At 43.8% G+C, this 16,054-nt stretch overlaps 1 pseudogene; it reads left to right on the forward strand.

The window, feature by feature from the left end:
- The first annotated feature begins 4,946 nt into the window (after positions 1-4,946).
- Positions 4,947-5,444, forward strand: LOC101644862 (annotated as a pseudogene).
- Positions 5,445-16,054: the final 10,610 nt, after the last annotated feature.

Consider the following 16,054-nt stretch of genomic DNA (forward strand, 5'->3'; position numbering starts at 1 on the left):
ATGAGCCCCAATAAATTGATTAAAAAAAAAAAAAAAGAAACATTGTATCAAGTATATTTGTACATATGTTGCCATTACAATTTTCTAAACATTTACTTTCTATTGAGCCCTTGGTATCAGCTCCTCTTTTTTTCCCTCCCCCCTCCTGCTCTGTAACCCCTTGATATATTATAAATTATTATTATTTTTATATCTTACACTTGACTACTATCTCCCTTTCGCCCATGGTTTCTGTTGTTTGTTCCTCTTTTTTTATTTTTCAGTAATACTCTATCACAGAGATGTAGCCATTTACTTATTGAAGAATATCTTTTATATTAGGCTGGATAGACTAGAGAAACAAATTCAGTGACACATATGTATAAGAAAGAACTTTATATTAAGGAGTGAATGTGCATCAATAAAACAGCCCAGCCCAGTTCAGATCAAGTCCATAAGTCCAGTACTAGGTCATAAGTCTGATACTAGTCCATAAATTCCCTCTTCAGACTCACAAAGCTACACACAAATGATGCAGAATGCAAGAATATCACTGGCTGGTGGGTGCAAAGTCCCATGGATCCAATGCTGTACACACATCTCCAGGGGTCTGGCAGGTCTCCAAGTGGCTCACCAACAGGAAGGTGAAGCAGAAAGAGAGGGGGAGGTTCCCAAGATCCTCCTTACGAGAAGGTCAAACCCACAAGGAGGCACCATCAGGCTGTGACCTGATTGACAGGCTAGACTCCATCCGTACATTTAAAGTTGATAGTAAATTATGTAACTACTGTATCTTGTTATATACAATTTTTGTCAATATGAAAAATGCTGCTAAAAGCATTTGTGAGCAGGTTTTTGAGTGTATGATTTATGAGCAAGATTTTGTTTTCTGACAGTTTTTTTGTTTTGTTTTTTTTCTGACAGTTTTATTAAGACAATCCATGGATCAACAATTCAAAAGTTCAATCTTATCAAGAGTTTTACAGTCATTGTCACGATTTTAGGCCTTTTGAAGATTTTAAAGATAAACCAAGCTTATTTTAAAATTCGTATAGTAAAATAAACAAATTGAAAGTGTAAGGTCTAGCCTTACAACGGAATGGGTTCTGAGGAGCGATTGTGCGATTGAGGGAAAACGATGAGACAGACAAAACATGCAGGGTGCTCACCTTTCCACAAAGCCAGGAACAAGAAAGATTTGAACGTATTCTTCTGTTTTTTTTAAATCATTTTATTAGGAGCTCATATAACTCATCACAATCCACACATACATCAATTGTGTAAAGCACAATTGTACATTCATTGCCCTCAGCATTCTCAGAACATTTGCTTTCTACCTAAGCCCCTGGCATCAGCTCCTCTTTTTTTCCCCTCCCTCCCCACTCCCCCTCCCTCATGAACCCTTGATAATTTAAATATTATTATTTTGTCATGTCTTGCACTGTCTGATGTCTCCCTTCACCCACTTTTCTGTTGTCCATCCCCCAGGGAGGAGGTTATATGTAGATCCTTATAATTGGTTCCCCCTTTCCAACCCACCTCCCAGTATCGCCACTCACACCACTGGTCCTGAAGGGATCATCCGCCCTGGATTCCCTGTTTCCAGTTCCATCTGTACCAGTGTACATCCTCTGGTCTAGCCAGATTTCTAAGGTAGAATTGGGATCATGATAGTAGGGTGTGGAGGAAGCATTTAGGAACTAGAGGAAAGTTGTATGTTTCATCGTTGCTACATCGAACCCTGACTGGTTCGTCTCCTCCCTGGGACCCTTCTGTAAGGGGATGTCCAGTGGCCTACAAATGGCTTTGGGTCTCCACACCGCACTCCCCCCTTAAATGTATTCCTTAATGGTTTATATAGTCCTAGGGCTAGTAAGCCCCAGTAAGCACATACCTAACAGGGTGGCAGGTACTAGAGTTAAGATAGCAGCTTAACCTTGGATGTCCCTGAGCCCTCTGGGGAGCAATCTATGGTCGGTATCAGAGGGGAGTTGGCTGGCTTTGGAAGGGGCAGACAACAGAGTCTGATTGCTCTTAATTACAGATAGCCTCAAGGCTTATGTAAGCAGCCACGTGCTTGTAAGAATCATCTTAAAAGTAGCACTATTACGGGAGAGTGGGGAGATTGCGGGGGATGATTTTTAGGAGAATGTGACGGATTCATCTACAACTCACAAATGTGAAGTCCCTCCTCCACCAGAGTCTTGGCCTTCCAGACTCTTTAATTATAAGGGTAGAGAAGTTGTCCATATACATTCTGTTCCTGGTTCTCAGTTTCCCACAGAAAGAACATTCTGGTCGAGAAAAGTAGTAAACAATAGGCAACCAGATACAAAATGTACTTCAAGGCTACTGCAGTACAATGGATTGCTTTTATATGGCCTTTCTCATCATGCTCTAATAACACCCACTAAATGAATGAGTGGGACTCTGCAAATGAGGTGCTTGTGGCCCACTAAGGGGATGGGCCAGCTTGTTGATAATGCAGGCAAACAGCATGGTACCTTTGTGAGAGTGGGACTGTTAGGTAACTATCTTAGGGATGGGGTTGTCCTTCCCATGCCTGCAAAGGCCCCCATAGAGGAGGTTAGAAAGAAATCAGGCAACAATTATACACCTTTGAAGACCCCAAATTGGGCATGCTCATACTCAAGCTCCCGAGATAGGTGGGAGGTACACCTGGGCAGGCCAAACTAGGCCCAGGCTCATGACATCACCCAGGTGGGCCAAACTCAGCCAATGGGGTCAAACAAGACCATCAATCACGCCTTCCGCCAGCCAGGCATGGGGGTGGGGGCAGCTAGAATACAGGAAGGGAGCACACTCTGGGACCCTCATACCTGCTCTTTGTCAGAGGCAGGTAGAGGGGGAGGGTCTCCCTCTCCTCCCTCTCGGGCCCACATGTGCCCACTCCAGGCCTACTCTGGGCCCACATGCTCTCAGCCTGTAGTATTCTTGGGCTTCTGGTCTCCCAGGATCCCCCCAAGATCCATACATGTGGGTGGTCTTTTCCATGTGGCTTTTTGGGCCCAGTTGTGAACACCTTTGAGATTGTAAAACTTGAAACTTGTCCTGTCCTTCATAAAAATCCACTTGGATTACAAAACGGGTTTCAGTGTGAATTCTTACATCATGTGAAGCCAAGAATCAAGGTATTACCCATTTGAGAAACCTAACAGGACCATGTAAATAAGGTATATGGAACCCTAAGAAGGGGATTGGTCAGTTTTGCCATTTTACTAGGCTTAAAATCAGCCATCCTAGAGGCTAAAAGCACAGGATAGCGAGATGTAGAGTCCAAATCTGACCACCACCAGGGATAGATTGCACCCTTTGGATCCAAGATCCTTTCACTGAGAACCTCCAAGGGCCAGAAGACAGGAGTTGTAGCATCAGAGATGGCTAGATAGAGAAGTGGCAGTAGCAGAACCAGATAACCAGTAAAGGGCTTGCTGGTAGAATACAGTTTCTCTAAGCACTTAGCAATGGAGCAAAAGTTTTGAGCCACTTGACTGAGTGTGGGATATACAAAGACTTTTCCCCAGCTTTGCCTCCCCCAAAGACTTTCCAAACCTAAGAGGCTGTTTGCAGCACATGGTAGGAGGTCAGAGATATTCTCCCTGTAGGCATTCAGCCATCCAGAGCAATCAGGCACTATTGTTTATCCCATCATAGGTGGGTCTCACTCCCTGCTGTTAATATCAGTGGATTCCTTTGCATAGAAAGCTTAGAATACCCTGTTTCCCGAAAGCAAGATATCCCCCGAAAATAAGGCTCCCTATTTACAGTTTTGCCTTTCACTGAAATATAACATCCTCCCGAAAATAAGGCCCCCCAAAGCTACCGTGACTCTGGACCGTAGTGGCAGGCACCACCGAGCAGCTCACTGTTGGCCGCAGGGCAGCCGGAGCAGACAGGGAGTGCGAGCTCTCTTTTAATAAAACAATAAACAATAAATGTGTACCATATTCTTCTTCATGGAAAAATAAGACATCCCCAGAAAATAAGACCTAGCAAATCTTTGGGAGCAAAAATTAATATAAGACACTGTCTTATTTTCGGGGGTCTCCAGCTCAAGGACAATCAAGGTTATACAACATCTTGAATCTAGGATTCACCCATCTTGTCACATGTGTACCCCATATCCCTCCCCTTCCTATTGCATATGCGCCCGTAGATCACTCCCCTCCCATTACTGTATTGCCTTTTTTACAACCTCTTCTTGTGATATAGGTCATTACCTGTAATCAGGCAACTTACACGGCCCCCAAATATATATAAGCTCTGGTTAGAAATAAATCGGTCTCCCTTGTGCTCCTCTCTGATCTCCGGATCTCCTTGTGGACCATCAAGCGGGGTTGAGGTAAGCTTGCTACTATAAAATGTGCCTGACTCCTTCATCTTATTCTGCCTCCTATCTCTTTTATTCTCTATGACTTTACTCTAATCTTTACATATTATCACTGTACAATTGTGTCTGCTGGGCCTGTGATGATTTGTTAGGGGCTGGCTACCCTGACAACTGAGCAAGGCCGAGACCAGGCCAATGCAAGGGGCCCAATGCCCTAGGGCCAGGGAGAGGCCTACCTTCAGGTCCAGCTGAGAAGAGGCTGTCCCGACTGTGGCTTCACCCCAAGAAACTCCATAATCATGAGTACTGTCTCTGAGTATTGTCTCTGAGTATTGTCTCTGAGTATTGTCTATGAGTATTGTCTATTTATTGACCATTACAATAAATCATCAAACAGTGAAGTAGAGTGTGTTGTGGAAGGGATCGTTTGTGTCAGAACTGGTTAAAAAGGGTGGATAGAAGAGGTGTGTCTGACCTCCACCTCAGCAATCATTCCTAGGCTGTTGACGCTGATGATTCTGCTCTAGGCTTGTGACATAAAAGTCAGCCCTTCAAAACTACCAGCTACTCCTGGGAAGAAAAATGAGGCTTTCTACTCCGGTAAAAAGCTGCCAGTGTTGTAGCCACCCGGAAAGGGGCCAAGCCCAGTGGGAGCATAGCCTGGGGTTCCATGGGCAAGAGGCTACAACAGGAGCTGATGAGCCTCATGATGTCTGGCGACAAAGGAATCTCTGCTTTCCCGAAATCAGACAACCTTTTCAAGTGGTTAGGGACCATCCACGGAGCAGCTAGTACAGTCTATGAAGACCTGAGGGATAAGCTCTCCCTGGAGTTCCCCAGTGGTGGACAATGTGCCCACAGCGAAGTTTCCTCCCCTCTGCTACCACCCCAACGCAGACACTCAGGGTAACATCTGCCTGGACATCCTGAAGGACAAGTGGTTTGCCCTGTATGACGTCAGGACGATTATCATCTCCATCCAGAGCCTGCTGGGAGAGCCCAACATCAGCAGCCCTTTGAACACACACGCTGCCGAACTCTGGAAAAACCCCCAGCCTTTAAGAAATACCTGGAGGAAACCTACTCAAAGCAAGTCTCCAGCCAAGAGCCCTGACCCTCCCTGTCCTTGTGTTGTCTTCTCTTCCATAGATGTCTGTATTTCCCCGATGCCCCCCTCCCCTACTTGATTTCTGTGTAGAACTCTTATCTTAAGCTGTGGTGTCATTTCTGTTTTGCTTGTTTGTAGTATTAAATTAAATTGATGAATGGAAGGGGGGTGAGGGGCCAGCCCCCACCCGCTGCTACTAATCACGGGTTCAGTGATGCACAATTGTACGGTTGAGATATATAAGTATTATATTAAAGTCATCGAGAACATGAGAGATATTACAATGATGCAGTCAGACACATTACATGGTAGCATTGCTCACCTCAGCCCAGCTTGGTGGTCCATGTGGAGAGACGGGGAAGGGAAGGAGGGCAAGGGAACAAGGGAGAGGGGGCAGAGAAGGGAGCCAAAGAGAGAGGTCAGAGAGCTCTAAATTGCTGACCCATGCCTATATACCTTTTTGGGGCATGCCAGCCCACTAATTACAAGTAGAGACATACATCACAGGAAGGGGCTACACTATAGGGTAACACAGTAATGAGAGGGTGGTCTCTGGGTCTCCATAGGAACCATTATCAGTAGGGTGAAAACTCCGCCTACAGGAGCCTGTCCATTGTCCCCAGAGGCAGGGAGCAGGCCCATCCTGTGGTGGGATGAGACAGCAGTCTGGCAGTGGTAGCAAGGATCTGACCTCCCCCCACACTTGTTTCTTAAATTAAGTCTCCATTTGCACCCTTGTGATGATTATATTAAATAAATAACATTTGAGGTTGGGAAAAAAAAAAAAGCTGCAGTCCCAGAACCCCGGAGGTCCAGTTCTTTCCTATAGGATCACCAAAAGTTGAAATAAACTTGATGGCAGTGATTTTGGTTTTCGAGGCTCTAGTGGTGTAGTGGAGCGGTGGCAGTGTAGTGGTTACATGTGGGAAAGAGAGCCAGGAAAAAAGTGTATGCAGACAAATTCTCTACGCTCATATTTAAGAAGCCTGGGAGGCAGACTCTGGTGGAGGAAGACTTTCACATCCATGGGGTGAAGATGCATCCCAGTCACATTCTCCTAAGTAGAAGTTGTTCCCCACAATTTCCTCTGTAATAATGCCAATTTTAAGGTGCTGCTTGCAAGCACATGGTTGCTACTGTCTGCCTGAAGGTTGTCTGCCATCAAAAGCAATCAGACCACCCCAACCTAAGTACAGCCCACTCCCTTCTGATAAGGAGCATAGATTGCTCCCCTAGAGAAGAACTGAGGTACACTTAAGGTCAAGCCAGCTCAGAGACAACCAAAGTTAGGCCACCATCTTAACTCTAAAACCCACCCGTTTTGTTACTGATGTACCTTCCTGTCAATTGTATGCCCTTAGCCCCTCCCCTTCCTGTTATGTGTATGCCTTTAAAACAACATCTTCCTGTTACGTATGTGTATGACATGGCTTGATAGCCCAAGAGTATATAAGCCTGTTAAGGGAATACATTCTGTTGGGGTGGGGGGTGGAGGTCCCTAACACTTGAACAGGTCCTCAGGAACAACTTTGCGATTGTGGAAAATAATAGACAAAGAGAGTGGGGCACAGGGGCTTCTGGTCCCTATGTCAGGACTGACAGAGTGAATGTATTTTCCAATGGGTATGTGTAATGGGGCTTACAGATCTTTCAAAAGGCATGCTCATTATACAGATAACATATTACATGCTCAATGGGTAATATCATAAGCTGGTAACGTAATAAACCACCAAGAGGTGAATCATCTTCTTGACCTAGTGCTAGTTGACTTCAAATGCCCCTGAGCCCTCCCCAGGGGGTCTCTACATATAACCACACACACACCCCTCCAGTGGGCGAACAACAAAAACCATGGGGGGAGACAGCAGTTGGTGTAAGATATGAAAATAAGTTATAAGTTATCAAGGGTCTACGAGGGTAGAGAAGGGAGGGAGGGGGAAAGGAGCTGATACCAAGGGCTCAGTGGAAAGTAAATTTTATAATGGTTTGGCTCTAGAGCCTGATTGCTCTTATCTACAGATAACCTCTTGGCTCAAGGAATAGCCAGTCATGAATATGAGACATCTTATATGGTAGCTCCTTTATGACAGTTCCTTTATGGGGGGTATTATTGTAGGGACTGTGTTCAGTCATGAGAATGTGCATTAAGATTTATTTAATAAGAGCCCCAAATAAAATTCTTTCAGTTTTTTTTAAAGTTATTTATATCTCGTAGCCATGAGGGTCTTCCCCCACTGAAGTCGACATTCCAGACCTATAATTATGAGCATAGAGGATTTAACTGCATTACCTTCTCATTCGGTCCCTCAGTTTACCACAACATTCACTCATTCTCTTGGTTCCAGTCTCCATAGAAGAGGTAAGCCCTTGCATGCCTTGTCTGTTGTATCTTTCATTTACCTTTCAATTACACAACCACCTCTTAGGTTGTGGAGGCTGGTCCTCCACAGTACATGTTGGTCTGCCAACTGCAGGGTCAGCAGTTGGAAACCAGCCACTCCTCCCGAGAATGCTATGGCTTTCCACGACTATAAAGAGCCACAGTCTCAGAATCCCAGAGACGATTCTACTCTGCCCTACAGGGTCTCTGTGGGTCAGAATGGACACAGGGCAGTGCGTTTGTGTTTTGTTTTGTGGTGGTGTGGCGGTCACACTTTGAGCTGCTAACCACTCTCATACAAGAGCTGCGGTCCCGACGGTGACGAACAACAGGAACATGGGGGAAGGGAGACAGCAGACTGTGTAAGATATGACAATAATAAAAAGTTATAACTTATCAAGGGTTCATGAGGGTGCGAAGGTAGGGAAAGGAGGGAAAAAAGGAGCTGATACCAAGGGCTCACTCAAGTAGAAAGAAAATGTTTTAGCATCTAGGGTCTTAAAAGCTTGAAATTAAACAAGCGGCCACCTAGCAGAGAAGAAACAAGCCCACATGGAAGAAACACATCAGCCTGTGTGATCAGGAGGTGTCACCAGAACCAGGTAACAGGCATCAGAAGACCGGAAAAAAACATTGTTGAGAACAACGGGGTTGGAGCAAAGACCCAAAGCCCATCTGTAGACAATGGGACATCCCCTTACAGAGTAGTCACAGGGAAGGGGTGAGTCAATCAGGGTGCAGTTGTGTGGGAAGGGCCAGCTCCCCACCACTAATTCCGGGTTCAATAGGCACAGTTGTACAGTTGAGATATATAAAGATTATAGTAAAATCTTAGAGAGCATGAGAGATAGAAGAGAGATTGAAATAATAGAGTCAGACACATTTATGGTAGTATGCTCACTTCAGCCCTGCTTGGTGGTCCACGTGGAGATGGGGGGAGAGGAAGAAGGACAAGGGGAAAGGGAACAGGGGAGCGAGGACTGGAGAGGAGAGGGATCTGAGGGGAGGCCAAGGGAGGGGGGAGCCCAAGATAGCTCTTTATTGCTAACTCAGGCCTATATACCTTTGAGGGGGCATGCAAGCCCCCTAATTACAGGTAAAGACATACGTCACAGGAAGGGTTTGCACTATAGGCTATACAGCAACGAGAGGGGGGACAATCTAGGGATATACACGCAATAAGAAGAGGAGGGATTGGGGGTACACATGTGACAAGCAGGGCGGATCCTAGATTCAGGATGGCAGCCTAACTTTGGATGTCACTGAGCAGGTTTGGCCTGTTCTCTGGATCTCCATAGAAACTATTATCAGTAGAGTATAAACCCCACCTACAGGAACCAAGCTAATGGTCACAAGTCTTTAGGGAGAAGTAGCCCATTGTCCTGAACAGCAGGGAGCAGGCCTACCTGTGGTGGGACCAGACTGTAGTCTGGCAACGTACTGCCTTCAGGGAGGATATCTCTAAACATCTGACCTCCCACCATATGCTGGCAAAAAGCCTCTAATATGTGGCATGTGTTTGGGGGAGACATAGCTGGGGGAAAGTCTCTTTATAATCCCACATGCAATAAAGCACCGATGAAACACACTATTTCTCTGGTTCCTTGAAGCTTCTTCACCCCCACTATCATGACCCCAGTATTGCCTTTCACTGCAGACTAGACACAGGTACAGATAAGAGTTTAAGACACATGGAATCCAGGAACAGGATTGGGAGTAGTGATACCAGAAGGGTAGGGGCAAGGTGAGGAGAGGAGGGGAGGAAGGGGGAACCAATAGCAATGATCAACATATAATCACACACACACACCCCTCCAGTGGGCGAACAACAAAAACCATGGAGGAAGGGAGACAGCGGTTGGTGTAAGATATGAAAATTATAATTTATAAGTTATCAAGGGTCTAGGAGGGTAGAGAAGGGAGGGAGGGGGAAAGGAGTTGATACCAAGGGCTCAGTGGAAAGTAAATGTCTATGGGGGGAGGGGAAGAAAAAGGAGCTGCTACCAAGGGCATTTACTTTCAATAGAAAGTAAATGTCTAGAAAAGAATGATGGCAACATATGTACAAATATGCTTGATACAATTGATGTATGGAAGAGCCCCCAATAAAATAATCTTTTAATAATTGTTAAAAGAAAGAAAATGTTTTGAAAAGGATGATGGCAACATATGTACAAATGTGCTTGCCACATAGATGTATGTATTGTTATAAGAGCTGTAAGAACCCCCAATAAAATGATTTTTAAAAAAAGTTAAAGTCTTGGGAACCAACAGGGACAATTCTCCCCTGTCCTACAGGGTTTCTATGAGTCAGAATTGACTTGATGGTAGTGAGACTTTTTTTCTTGTGATGTTAAACAGGGAGCTCAGTTGCCCCCACCACACCATTTTTACTGTCATAAACACATATATTAGTAAGGGGGAAAGGAAGGGGAGAAAAGCTTAAAATTTTAGAACAGTAAAGTAAATCAAAAGCAAGCAGAAGAAAAGATATGTGCACATTGAGATGTCTGGAAAGCTATCCACTCAAAATGATAGCAGATAACAGTTATCAGCAGTTATCTTTTGGAGATAGGGTTTCACATTAATTGAACTTTTGTTTTTCTGTTTTATTTAAATAAACTAGAACAAAAAATAAAGGTTTTAAGCCATGCGGCATTCCCTTGTTCTGTTTGCACAATTGCCTCTTAATCTATGTATAGGTTCTGCACGAGCACAATGTAATATTCTGGGATTCCCTTTCTTCTCAAGGCTATCCATTGTTTGTTACGGTCCACACGGTCAAATGCCTCTGCACAGTTACTAAGACACAAGTAAACATCTTTATGGTAGCCTGTGCTGTCAGTCAAAATCCATTGGATGTCAGCAATGATAGCCCTTGTTCCACATCCTCCTCTGATTCCAGCCAGAACCTCTGGCAGTTCCCTGTCGATGTACTGCTGCAACCATTGTTGCATGATCTTCAGCAAAATTTAACGTGCATGTGGTATTAATTATATTGTTATGTAATTTGAGCATTCTTTTGGGTCACATTTTTTTAAAATCATTTTATTAGGGCCTCATACAACTCTTATAATCCATACATCACAATCATACAATCCATACAACTCTTATCACAATCCATACAATCACAATCCATTGCATCAAGCACATTTATACATTTGTTGCCCTTATTCTAAAAACATTTGCTTTATACTTGAGCCTTTGGTATCAGCTCATTTTTACCTCTCCCTCCCTGCTCCCCCCTCCCTTATGAACCCTTGATAATTTATAAATTATTACTATTTTGTCATATCTTACAGTCTTATGTCCCCCTTCACCCACTTTTCTGTTGTCCGTCCCCCAGGGAGGAGGTTATATGTAGATCCTTGTAACCGGTTCCCCCTTTCCACCAGGTCACATCCCTTTGGAATGAAAATGAATATGGCTCTTTTCCAGTTTGTTGGCCAAATATCTGGGTTTTTTAAATTTTTTCTGGCATAGACAAATGAGTACTTCCAGTACTTTATCAGTTGCTGAAATATTTCGATTGGTATTCCATCAATTCCTGGAGCTTTGTTTTTGGGTAATGCTCTCAGTGCAGCTTGGACTCTTCCTTCAGCACCATTGGTGCTTGCTCCTATGCTGCCCCTTGAAAGGGCGGAATGTCGATCACCATTTCTTTTGGGCTCAGTCATTCTCTGTGTTCTTGCCATCATCTTTTGATGCTTCCTGCATCACTCAATATTTTGCCCATAGAATTTTTCAATATTTCAACTCAAGGCTTGATTTTTTTTTCTTGAATTCTTTCAGTGTAAGATATCCAGAGTGTTTTTCCTTTTGGGTTTCCTAACTCTGGGTCTTTGTACATTTCACTATATTTTACTTTGTCTTCTGGAGCTGCCCTTTGATATTTTCTGTTGAGCTCTTTGACTTCACAATTTCTTTCATGTATGTGCCTTAGGTACTCAATAATTAAGAGCAAGTTAAAGTCTTTCCTGACATCCACCTTGATCTTTTCTTCCTTTCCTATCTTTTTAATGACCATTTTCTTTATTCATGTGTAATGTTTTTGTTATCATTCCACAACCCATCAAATCTTCTGTCATTAGTGTTCAAGGTGCCAAATCTGTTCTTGAGATAGTCACAAAATTCAGGTGGGCCATACTTGAGGTTATATTTTGGCACTTGGCGCTTGTGAACTGGTTTTAATTTTCTTAATCTTCAACGTGAACTTAGATATAAGAAATTGATGTCCTGTTTCACAACCAGTGCCTAGACTGGTTTTAGCTGCTAGTATTATCCATTATCTGCTTCTTCGTTATCTCTTCCCACAGATGTAGTGTTTCCTATGTATTCCAGCTAGGAAAGTCCGTGTGTACAGCTAGTCACTGTGTTGTTGAAGATGTGAGCTCTAGCTTTGCTCCTATACCAAGACCATAGTTTCCAACTGCTGTTTGTTTCCAACTTTTGCATCCCAATCACCAATAATGATAAGTACATTTAAAAAAAATCATTTTATTGGGGGCTCGTACAACTCTTATCACAATCCATACATATATCCATTGTGTCCAGCACATCTGTACATTTGTTGCCATCATCATTCTCAAAACATTTGCTTTCCACTTGAGCCCCTAATATCAGCTCCTCATTTTTCCCGATCAGTGCATCTTGATTGCATGCTTGATCAGTTTCAGAATGAAGACATGGGCAGAATTCTTCAACTTCTTCACTAGCTTTTGTGGTTGGTGCATAAATTTGAATAATAGTTGTATTGATTGGATTTCCTTGAATTCATATACATATAATCGTATCAAAGACAGCTTTGAACTTCAATATATCTTGAAATGTCCTTTCTGACAATGAATGCAACCTCATTCTTGATTTCTCATTCCCAGCATAGTAAGCCATTTAATTTTTTTAATTCAAAATGGCCAAAACCAGCCCATTTTAGCTCACTAATGAATGCCTAGACTATTGATTTTTATGTGTTCCATTTCATTTTGGATGACATTTGATTTTTCTAGATTTATATTTTGTATGTTCCAAGTTCCGATGATTAGTTATTTACAGTTATTTCTTCTCATTTTAAGTCATGCCCATCAGCAAAGAAGGTCTGGAAGGCTTAACTCTACCCACATCGGTATGGTCACTCTACTCTGAGAGGGCAGCTCTTCTGCAGTCACATTTTGAGTTCCTTCCAACCTGAGGGGCTCATCTCCTGACACTATCTCTGACAATGTTCTGTTTCTTTTCATGAGGTTTTCAGTATCTGACAATGTTCAATTCTGCCCATAAGGGTTTTCAGTAGCTAATTCCTCAGAAGTGGACAGCCTATACCTTCTTTGTAGTCTGTGCTTAGTCTGGAAGCTCGGCTGAAACTTTTGCACTTTAGGGGAGTGTTGGCTTTTGACATACCAGTGACATAGCTTCCAGCATCATAGCAGCACACAAGCCACCACAGTAGATAAACTTATAGACAACCTCAGGCTGATGCATATTCTGTCTTAACTTTCAGGACTCTAGGGGAGATCTGGTCCCTCATCTTTACAGGGACTGTTGCGGTTTTCAGTGTGACAGCTCTTAACCTGTGTAACAGCTCTTTTATTTATTTATTTATTTTTTCCAGGGGCAGGCCAACAAGGCTTGCTTCTACTGAGTGACTGAACAATAGAACTGCCATGGCCACCATGTCCAGAGAAGAGAGGGGGAGTGTATTTCCTGGTCTCTTCCTCCTTGGACAGCGTCTGGATGAGCTCTTCTTTCTTGGTCTGGAGTTGCTCCCCTCGGCACTTGCGTGCTTCCTTGGTCTAAAGACTGCGGGCCTCACCTGGTCAGCCAGGAGCTTCTTGCGAGCCTTCTCTGCCTTCAGCTTGTGGATGTGCTCCATGAGAATAAGCTTGTTCTTTTTTTTTTTTTAAGCTTGTTCTTAAACACGTTCCCCTTCATCTTCAGGTACAAGCTGTGATACATATGGTGGCCAATCTTCTTTGACTCCCGGTATCTCCTGAGCAGCCGGTGCAGAACCCTCATCCACGTGACCTTCTTGGGCATGCAAGCACTGGCAGTACCCTTTTGCTCACCTATGCCCATATGCCTGCCCTTCCGGCGGGCTAGGGTGTTTTTGTGGCTCCGGGCAGAGAATGGAAGGTCACAGGCTTGCGGATGATAAGGTCATCTCTGATCAGTTTCCAGATTTGCTGACGGGAGTTGGCATTGGCCATTTCATTGGTCTCGTTGGGGTCCAACCACACTTTCTTCTTGGCCACAGCGGAGGACGCTGGCGGCGAGCCTGGTCTGAAGCCTGAGCATACTCATGGCTGCGGCCGCAGCCCCGAAAGGTATAACAGCTCTTTTATGAATTCTCTTGCTCCTCTCTGCTCCATCTCATTTTTTTCTTCCATTTCTTTCTGTCTTTCCTCTGTCTGAAAAACCTCTGTGAGGTTGGCTGCACATATACATAAACTCCTAATCAATTTCAAGGCACGGCTCTCCCACCAGGCCACCAACTGACCAATCACCTGTCAATAGACCACAAGATTTTCATTTGCATAGTCTACAGTCACTTTGTTTACATAGCATAGTGACCAATCATTGCAAGATGTATACTAATCACAGGACAGGTTTCACAGTCCAGGGCCAGGCCAAAAGTATCAAACCATAAATTGTTTACAGCATACCCAGGAAATGTCAATCAACCTTGACAAAAATAACAAGTCTCCTGGGGTAGAAACTGGGGCAAGAGGTTAATGCTTCAGGGCTTAAGGGAACAATCAAAGCAAAAGGCCACATAAGGGAATTCAATTCACCACAATAGTACTATTTGAAAAGTTTTAAAAGAATGCATATGTCTGTGTATATATTGGCAGATGCACATATTATATATGGAAGGATGCATGAAGTAGTTGGGGGTGGGGTGTGACACTAAGTAGTCAAAGAATGATAAGTATTTGACTATCTACCCTCTTGTACTTTAAGTTTTTGAGCAATGCATGTATTACCTATTTTAAAATAAGTATTTTTAAACTGTGTGTGAGGAGGCTTCCAAAAGTTTGAGGAAAATTGAAACTAAAAGATAATGGAGTTTTTCCATGAACTTTTGGAAGTTCCCTTGTATATAAATTTTTATGTATATATAATTTTGTTTCTGATTTTATCATTTATTTTATAAATAAATGAACATATCATTAATGTTTTCTAGGAGCTATATTTTACCCCTTTCTTGTGGGTGCAGTAAATTAATTACTATGGCTCTTCTAGAAAGGTAGCTAGACTTAGGGACAAGTGGGATTGTCTCCCCAATGCCTGCAAAGGCCCACATAGAGGGGTTGGAATTAAATCAGGCACTAATTGGACACCTATAGAAAACCCAAGCTGAAGATACTCAGACACAATCCCTCTAGGCCCAGGTAAAATCAATACCTTGGATGAAACCACCTTAGGTACATCACACAGGTGGGCCTAACCTCAGTCAATGGGGTCAACCAATACCCTCAACCACACCTCCCCCAGCCAAGGGGGAGAGGATGGAATAAAGGCAAGAAGCACAGCCCTGCATGCTCTTGGACCCCCTCTAGGCCCGCCACTAGTCTCTTTTTCCTCTGTCCACACACAGGGTCATGCTGTAAGGAGGGCCTCTAGCGTGCAGGGCACGCATGCACCTGTGTGACCCCTCGGGTCCCATTCTAGGCCTGTTGGAGCCCACATGCTCTTGGCCTCTTGGTCCCCAAGGATACCTCAGTTCTGCACCTGTGGGTGTTTTTGTTTTGTTTTTTACATGTGGTGTTCTTTTCCATATGGTTTTTCATGTCCAATTGTGAACCCCAGTGCAGCTTCCACATGACCTGACACATTTTCCAGAAATAGCATGTACCCTTTTGAGACTGTAAAACCTGAACCTTTTCCCAGACTAACACAGTGGCTAAATAAAAGGAGGAAAAGTAAAATCGAAATAGAATTGGTATTTGTTCATTTCAAATATATGGTGGAGAAAAGACTATATCTCAAAACCCCATCCTCATAGCGCAACTTTCCTCCATAAAAACTCACTTGGGGGAGGGTGGAGGGAGACTGGGTGGGAAGGAGGGAACCGATTACAAGGGACTATGTGTGACCTCCTCCCTGGGGGATGAACAACAGAAAAGGGAGTGGGGGGAGACGTCGGACAGGGCAAGATATGACAAAATAACAATTTATAAACTATCAAGGCTCATGAGGGAAGGGGGAGCGGGGAGGGAGGGGAAAAATGAGGACCTAA

This window comes from Echinops telfairi, unplaced genomic scaffold (genome assembly GCF_000313985.2).
Source record: "Echinops telfairi isolate 266 unplaced genomic scaffold, ASM31398v2 ScPeMD7_7425;HRSCAF=8463, whole genome shotgun sequence".
Lineage (NCBI taxonomy): Eukaryota > Metazoa > Chordata > Mammalia > Afrosoricida > Tenrecidae > Echinops > Echinops telfairi.